General features: G+C 48.5%; 1 protein-coding gene across 1 annotated transcript in view; it reads right to left on the reverse strand.

Annotated features, from left to right (window-relative positions):
• SRP68 (signal recognition particle 68) overlaps nt 1-7,715 on the reverse strand; it is a 33,280-nt gene that overhangs the window by 8,559 nt on the left and 17,006 nt on the right. The window lies entirely within an intron of this gene.

Below are 7,715 nucleotides of genomic sequence, written 5' to 3' on the forward strand. Positions count from 1 at the left end.
ACCCAGCCCCCATCAAAGCCGCTCCGCTCTGCAGTAGCTCCCCCGGCCCTCCCCCACACCTGCACGGGGCTGCTCTGAGACCCGCTCCCTTGCGGCGCACAGCAGGTGGACAAGTACCAGGTGACAGTCTTCGCACAGGTGCAGGGCTGGGATCAGGGAAAAGGTGATTCACAACCCGCTTGCTGCCAAACCCCATGTCACCCTCAAGAACTGGCTGGGCAGGTGGGAACGACCAAAGGCGAGGAGGAGGGAAACTGGTGTGACTGGCAGACCCACTCCAAAGTTCAAACATCCACATTCCACCATTATATTTGACTTCCCACAGAAACTAACACCCAGTCGGCAAAAAGTAGGCCCCTTGACATTACCATGACCTGTAAGAGGGCTCAGAAGAAAACCAGCCCGCCCACTCCCTGAAGTGACAGCTGGGGGCAAAGAAATCCTGTCTCCCCGAGTTTCTGCTGTGGGGCACAAAATTTTCCATGCAAAATAGCTCCTATAAACCAGACCCTCCCACCCCTGCTGCTCACTGCCTGGGAGCACCCGAAGTCCATCCACACAGCTGCTATGTCATGACACGGTACTGCCCACAGCAGGGTCATTCCCACCGGGGCTGAGCGCTGGACTTGGTGGAAACACATGGATCTGTGTAATCATGCTATCTTGTAACCTGCTTAACAGTGTCGTGATTTTTAAGATAAGAAAGAACAATCTCTTGAATTCCACGAATGATCTTTGAAGGCACCGAGCCAAGAGGCCCACTCACACTCTCTCTTGTCCTTTTCCTTTTAAACGTTAGTTGGCAGTGCTGAGTGGCTACGATGCTGCCCAGGAAGCAGCCCTGGAGAGAGCGCTCTGCTCCATGCCATCGTTAAGCACCTCCGGTCAGTCAGTGAGAGTGTTGGAAGCCACATAGGCAGGTGTGGCAGGCAAGGCAGGCTGCTTTGCCATGAGGTGCTGCAATTGAGCAAGACCTCAACAAGCGGAACAAGACATGTGCACAGGCTGGTGAACACTGAAAACATACACGCACATGCACGTGTGCCCCCAAACCCAGCCACACACAGGCAGGAGAAACAGCTGCTATCTGTTCTACTGACCTGCAAAGCAGCCAACAGGCCCCACACACCCTTGACAGTGACTGGGGTGGGGAGGTGCAATTTTCCAGCTCCACAGCAGGATCGGTTCAATGACAAACCAGGCAGGGTGCTAACTAACAAGGCTCAGCCCCCTGGGTGGCAGGAGCACCTGCCCGCTCTCCTGGAGGGCAAGGCCGAGTCGAGGGAAGCTGGAGCCAGTCTCGTTGGTCTCCCAAGGCCCACGCAACAAAGGACTCAGACCAGTGCTGAGGAGCAGGCTCTCGTGTTGGCTCCCTGGGCCAGGCCCCATGGTCTGCTGGGAGGAAGCCGCCCCGCCGCGCCTTCTGCAGGAGGCCTTGAGCACCTTCACAAGCATTTTAAAACATGGTTTTATGGAGCTATAATAAACACATCATACCAGTCAACAGTTCAAGTCACACTGGTCTTTGAGGCAGGCCATTCCTGAGAGGGCAAGGGTCAAGAAACCTCCATCGTGAATCCAGGGCAGATGATCATCCCTTCAGGACCAGTGGTGTGACTGGCGATACTGGGAGGGTAGAGGGAAGATGGGTTGGAAAGGGGGAACTGAGTACAAGGATCTATATGTGACCTCCTCCCTGGGGGACGGTCAACAGAAAAGTGGGTGAAGGGAGACGTCAGACAGGGCAAGATATGACAAAATAATAATAATTTATAAATTACCAAGGGTTCATGAGGGAGGGGGGCCCAGGGAGGGAGGGGAAAAATGAGGAGCTGATGCCAGGGGCTTAGGTGGAGAGCAAATGTTTTGAGAACGATGAGGGCAGTGAATGTACAAATGTGCTTTACACAACTGATGTATGTATGGGATTGTGATAAGAGTTGTATGAGCCCCTAATAAAACGATTTTTTAAAAAAGAAGCCCCCATCAACTATGTTCCCCTGCGGCCACCGACCTAGAGAGCACTTCCAAACACAAGTGGCAGGCACTCTGCTCCCCAGCTGTGCTAGGAACCCAGAGAACGCTTCACCCACAAGCAATGTGCTACCTTAGTCCTAGTCCTAGAGATGTGGTGGTCAGGGGCCATCAAGTCGGTTGCGGCTCACAGTGACCCTTACAGACGCTAGCTAGCTCTAGTCCTATAAGGCCCGGCCCCTGGGGAGGTGTGCTGACTGGCCAGAGGAAAAGCAGCTGCCGTTAAAATAAATGACTTCCCGTGTGGTTCTCAAGACTCTGCAGAAATTGCTCAAAGTGGTCACAGGCTGATGACATGTTCCAGCACATCTACCCAGAGGAGAGCTGGGCAATGGAGCCAAGCCTCGCCCAGCGTCCGCTCTTCTGGGAGAAGCACCTGGAACCTTGGTAAAGAAGAAACAAGTAAGCCTCTGGTTGGTGAAAGTAGAAGTCTTCCTTCTACTCAACATCAACCTAACTGAAGACTAAGACCGTCAAGCCTGCAGACACTGCAACCGCCTTTACCCCCAAACTGTAGCCCAGGAAGGTCTTCAGCAACCACCAGTGACAATTCAAGCGAGATCAACTAGCTTCCCAAAAGCAAAAGAGAAATAACTATTTCTACCACAACAGACAAAACAGCGTGAAGAAGGGTTGGCTAAAGGGACCAAGGATTTTGTGGTTTTGGATTTCGGCAGCTGCATCATTCGTAGCTCAAGTCTTTTCCGTCTGGTATTTTATCTCCTGAATTATTTCTTCCTTCCGTGCTTTTCTGTAAACTGCTGTTTCAGCCTTTTAGAGACCAAAACACCCCCAAAACAACCTCCACCTGCTAGCCATGAGCTGGGGTGACTAACCCTTGCACCTAGTTCCCAGAGGATGGTCAAGGTCAGCAGCAGCTGGTTAGGAGCCACTACAGGCCAGGCCCGTATCTCCAGCCTCAAGACCCCCTCCACACAACAGGAAACTGATGGAGGGAGGGCTCATATCATGTGCTGCCAAGCACACAGAGTGGCACCCAAGGGCTTGGGGTTCTTCTTGGAGCTAAGTTTCAACTAGCCAAAGGGCATTTCCCAGATTTCATGACCCACGGCTCACTCAACCGTCATTCAACCAGCTATAGTGCTAGGCATGGCACCTAAGGCTTTAATTAAACCGTACTTGACATTGTCCTTAGATTAGAAACAGGACTGATTTGGGTTATGTGTGACATAGGGCATCAGGTCAGTTGATATTGTGTGTGTGTATGTGTGTGTCTTTTATAGAAAGCCCTCAAATTCCTAACTCAATAAATAGGCTGCAAAGCCATTTTCTAAGCTCCGAGTGCACGACACGCCCTCAGGAGGGGAAGCTGCACGAAGAACTACTTTCCCAACAAGCCATGGAGGCTCCTCCTGGGCAGCGTGTGCCGAGAACGTCCCTGCCCTGAGCAGGAAGTGGCCATTCTCAATGAAGAGGGCAGCTAAGTCACTTTTTCACGGGAAGTCTTTCCAGGGCCAGTACACATTTTGTTTGTTGCCTACTTCCTTTATGCCGTAAATGTGAATGTAAAATAATAACTATTTGTGTCAGAAAATGGGTTAGCACAGTATCCTCACTTCCAGCACCCTACTCTCCAATAGGAGTGAAAACCTGGGAAATATATCCAGGCCAAGATCCCCATCACCTTCATCATCATCATTATTTTCAGTGCTTAACTATGGCCCGCAAATGCCCAATAACAGCTTAAACAGGCGTTACAAACTACATATGCCGCCTACTATCTGTGTACGGCATGGTGTTTTCCATTGCCTTATATGCATGTGAAAGTTACACTTGAATTGTTATACTGGAACAGAATACTGAAAATATCACGGACTGCTAAAAGGACAAAGGACCTGTCTTGGAAGAAGTACAGCCAGAGTGTCCCTTAAAGGCGAGGAGAACAAGACTTCGTCTTATATCCTTTGGACACGTTGTCAGGATGGTGCAGTGGTTTGCTGACAGATGACACCTGACCACATCTGTGTCAGATGCCACAGAGCAATACCGACTCCACACACGCAGACAGGACACTGGACTGACCGCCGCTGCGTTGGCTGAAGCTAAGTGTTTTCTTCCTTCACGATGAAAATCAAAGCTATTTCTCTTGCCAATAGTATCAACACTCTGCTCAGCCTTCAGCTGCTCTAGAAGGATCCAGATGCCCACCCATCAGTTACAATAATGATCAAGTTTGAGAGTCAGGCACAGAAACTGCACAAACTGGTGAGCCACACATGCCACAGCAGTTTCACTGCAAAAGCAGCGGCTGCCTTGCAGCTAGAAAATGGTCTATGGACTCGGTCCAAGCTGGCCCCGAGGGAGCCATCTTAGAAATGGGGCAAAAGGAGCTGCCCCAACACAGGTCTTCATTCCCTGACTACGACTAAAAGGCAAGAGAAAGAGAAGTTTGGAGGAGACATCCTCTAGGCCTGCTCCTCCCACCTGGGAAGCCACCCACCACCGCCACACCTATTGAATCAGAACTGATTCACCCGACAAAGAATAAATATTTGTTTCAATTAAAGGTCTGCTTATTCTGTTTTCATTAGGGCCAGTACAATGATTGTTTACTTTGCGAAGCAAAATTGCACTTTGCTGTACACCCCTTATTAAGGAGCCTTGGTGGCACAGCTGTTGATGGCCTTGGATGCATGCAAAAGGTTGGCAGTTTGGATCCATCAGTCACTCCAGTGGAAAAAAGATGAGAAAATCTGCTTCTGTAAGGATTTACACACTTGGGAAACCTATGGGATAATTGTAATCTGTCCCGATGGGGCTGCAGAGCCCTGGTAGTGTAGTGGCTACAAGTTGTGCTGCTAACTGCAAGGTCAGCAGTTCGAAAGCACCATCCACTCCTCAGGCGACAGAAGAGCTTCCAACTCTCGTAAAGAGTCTCAGTCTCAGGAACACAACGGGGCAGGTCTACGCTGTGTCCTACAGGCCGCTGAGTCAGCATCAGCTCAAGGGAGGGAGTTTCCTGAGACTGCTATAAGTTAGGGTCGGTTCAACAGCAATGGTTAGTGTTGGTTTGATTTCTCCTGTTGTGGATTGAACTGTGAAATGTGAGGGAGGGCTTTAAAACGTGGAAAAGGAATTAACAGACAGTAGAACTTTCCTGGGATCATTCTGAAGCCAGCAGGCACTAAACTGCTATTTTGAAATGAACATGTCTTAACGAGAAACCCCTACTTGTTGAGCATCTCTTACGATGTTTTAATAAAAACAGGACCCAAAACATATAGAAGTATTAATGCCAACAAGTTAAAAAATAGTTACAACCTCTAATGAATACAAAGCAGACTAAAAAGAATGTATCCTTTAAAATAAATTAATACAAGTGGCAAGGGCTCTTCTCGTGTACTTTGGAGGGCAGCGGTAAAAAGGAAGACCCTCGAGAGGGAACGCTGCAACAGCTGTGAGGGTGATGCAGGCTGGGCAGTGCGGTGCTCACTAGGAGCTGGTACAGGCTCAACAGCATGTGACAACAGTGACAACATGATCTGACACACACGGGAAATCCCAAAGACTCAGCAAGAAAAGCACTGGAACCAATTACAAGATTCAGCCAACTGGCAAGGAGGGTACAAGACCATGCAAAAACCAGCCAGATCCCTCTCCATTAACAAAGAAAACCCTGGAAATATAATTAGGAAAACAACACCGTTAACAATAGTCCCCACAAAAGACGAAATACTTAAGGAGTAAAGCCAGGATATAAAAGATGTACACAAAGAAAACTATAAAACACTACCGCAAGAAACCAAAAGGGATACATATCTTTTGGGAAATATATATATACATTTCCACAGATATATGGAAAAACATACCATGCTCATGGATAGGAAGACCTAACATGTTTAAACGCCAATACTACTTTATGCGGGCTACAGATATAATACAATCCCAATCCAGATTCTATCAACATACTTTGAAGAGATGAAAATATTGATCACCAACTTTACACGGGAAAAGACTCTAGATAAACAAAGCCCTACTGTAGCAGAAGAAAGTAAGAAGGCTCACATCACCCCATCTCAGAGCCTATTGTACAGCCACGGCAGTCCCAACAGTCTGGTACGGCACAACAACAGCCACAACCGAGACCCTAGAAGCAAATCTAGCCATCTATGGGCAGCTAATCTTCAACAAGGGGTACACACCCATTAAATAGAGGAAAGATGTCTCTTTAACAAGGGGTGCTGGCAAAACTGGATATCCACTTGCAGAAAAATGAAACAGGCCTCATATATACAAAAACTAAGTCAAAATGGATCTAAATTTAAAACTGTTAAGATGATAGAGAGGGACAAATTTAAGTGTCCTAATTTAGGGCATTAAAAACTATCAAACAACTGAAAACTCAAGTCGACAACTAGTCACCACTAGACAAGAGGGAGCTCCCCCAAATAAAAATACTTCTGCACATCAAAAGACCTTTCCAGAAGAGAATCTAAGGACTGGGCATATTTTTTTGGCAATGGCACATCTGACAAAGAACCGATCTCTGAAGTGTATAGAATGTAACTCAACAGTGAGCACACCATCTAGTTTTTTAAATGGTGAAATAAGAAAGGATTCAGCCAGCCAACACATCCATGAAGAGATGGTTGCTATCATTAGTCTCTGAGAGTTACAAATCAAAACAACGAGCTATCATCTTCCCCTAATAATAGCAACAATAATTAAACACAAAATGCTAGCAAGGTGTGGACCACCAGAACTCTCATACACTGCTGGTGGGGCTGTAAAATGGTGCAACCACAAAGAAAAACATGCCCTTCAGTAAAAAATTAAGAGATACCACACGGATCCGGCAATCCTACTAGGTATATATCATGAAAAAGACAGTAATGACACAGTGGATAGAGGCACCTCATGTTCATCGCAGCACTATTCGCAATAGCAGAGATGGAAACCACCTCAGATGATGGACAACCGACAGTCCACACAATGTAATGCCACCACACACCAGTGAAGAACAGATGAATCCGTGGCACGTCTCACAGCACGGGTGAGCCTGGAGGACGTTATGCGGGGGATATCAGTCAGTCACAAAAGGACCAACACTGGATGAGAGCACTGCTGTAAGACATCAAGAAAAGGCTTACACAAAGAAAGAGATGCTTGCGTGGCTGTCCGGGATGGGCAAGGCGGAGAAAACGGCTAACTAGGTATTAGACACGTCTCAACTGCAGGGACGGCAAAGGCCACACACCGACGACGGTGGCGGAAGTCAGGACAACACTCACAAGGGTAAACTATACACAGTCCTGTAGGAACAAACGATAGTCTGCCTGTCGGTCCACAGGCAGATGTGTAAGCTGAGCACGTGTGAGGTGGTTTTTGGGAGTACAACCTTGAGCACATTCCAGGGGATTTCAAAGTTTATGGGAAAAATTCCATCATCTTTTAACTCCACTTTTCCACGAGTCTTTTCAAGCCCCTGTGAAGGTTTGTCCAAGGCTATCTATTTGTACACACAGGGGACAAAACCATACAAACTTCGGCCGCTTCCCGCCGGCCTGGCGGGCGCCGGGCCCAGGCCGGGGCAGCGCGGGGCGGGGGGCAGGGCGGTTATGTAAGCGCTGCGCGCTCCCGCGAGGCAGCAGCCAATGGGAGGTCGCGGCGGCTCGTGCTCGCGCACGCAAGGAGGGGGGAGGGAGCGCACGACGTGCGCG

This window comes from Echinops telfairi, unplaced genomic scaffold (assembly GCF_000313985.2).
Source record: "Echinops telfairi isolate 266 unplaced genomic scaffold, ASM31398v2 ScPeMD7_7458;HRSCAF=8496, whole genome shotgun sequence".
Taxonomy (NCBI): domain Eukaryota; kingdom Metazoa; phylum Chordata; class Mammalia; order Afrosoricida; family Tenrecidae; genus Echinops; species Echinops telfairi.